The sequence below is a fragment of the Otolemur garnettii genome, unplaced genomic scaffold (assembly GCF_000181295.1).
Source record: "Otolemur garnettii isolate 467f Iridium unplaced genomic scaffold, OtoGar3 scaffold00014, whole genome shotgun sequence".
Lineage (NCBI taxonomy): Eukaryota > Metazoa > Chordata > Mammalia > Primates > Galagidae > Otolemur > Otolemur garnettii.
Genome location: NW_003852409.1, coordinates 748,375 through 749,529, shown reverse-complemented (window position 1 = coordinate 749,529; position 1,155 = coordinate 748,375).

Sequence of the window (1,155 nt, the reverse complement as noted above, 5' to 3'; positions counted from 1 at the left end):
TTTTGGTTGCAGCCGTCATTGTTGTTTGGTGGGCTTGGGCTGGATTCAAACCTGTCACTTCAGGTGTATGTGGCTGGTGCCTTAGCCACTTGAGCCACAGGCTCTGAGCCCTGGCACCATTTTTTAAAGAGACTTTTCTTTCCCCATTGAGGATCTTGACACCCTGTGGAAAATCAATTGGCCACAAATGTTTGGATGTGTTTCTGGACTCTCAAATCAATTTATTCTGTTGGTCTGTACATCTGTTCTTGTGACAGTACCATACTGTTTTAATAGTAAGACTACGTAACATTGAATTACCATATGATCCAATAATTTCATTCCCTAGGTATATATCCAGTGAAAACATATGTCTACACAGAAACTTGTACATGAATGCTTGTAGTAGCATTAATCATAATAACTTCAAAATGGAAACAAACCAAATGTCTGTCAACAGATGAATGAATGAACAAATTGTGTTATATACATATAATGGAATACACTGCTATTTAGAAATCAGAAAGTGGGAGTCCTCTAATTTTGTTTTTCTTTTTCAGTATTGTTTGACTGCTTGGGGCTCCATGCAATTAGATGTAGATTTGAGCATCAACACTCATTTCTTAAAAAAACACCATTTGAATTTTGATAGGGATTGCATTCAATCTGTAGGTCACCTGGAGAATATTGCCATCTTAATGCAATATTAAGGCATTTTGTACATGATTGTGGAATGTCTTTCCAGTTAATTAGGTATTCTTTAATTAATTTCATCTGTTTTGATGACAGTCATCCAAATGATGACAGTCTTTTTGTTGTTTTTCTTTATCTTGCCAAATTGCTCTGGCTAGGACTTCCAGTATAATTTCAAGTAGCAGTGATGAAAGCAGGCATCTTCATACTGTTCCTACTCTTTGGAGGAAAGCTTTCAGCCCATCACCATTCAGTATAAACTTCCTTATCTTCTGGCTTTTGGTTGGGGTGGGAGAATAGGATGCAGACCTAGGTTTAGGAAAGCAAGAGGGGAGGGAGCTCAAGTTCTTAGCCTGTTGGCTCCCTCTCTGATAGGTCTTCTGGAGTTGGTTGTGTTCCTCTATAAAAGAACATACCTCTGGCTCGGCGCCTATAGCTCAACCGGCTAAGGCGCCAGCCACGTACACCTAAGGTGGCGGGTTC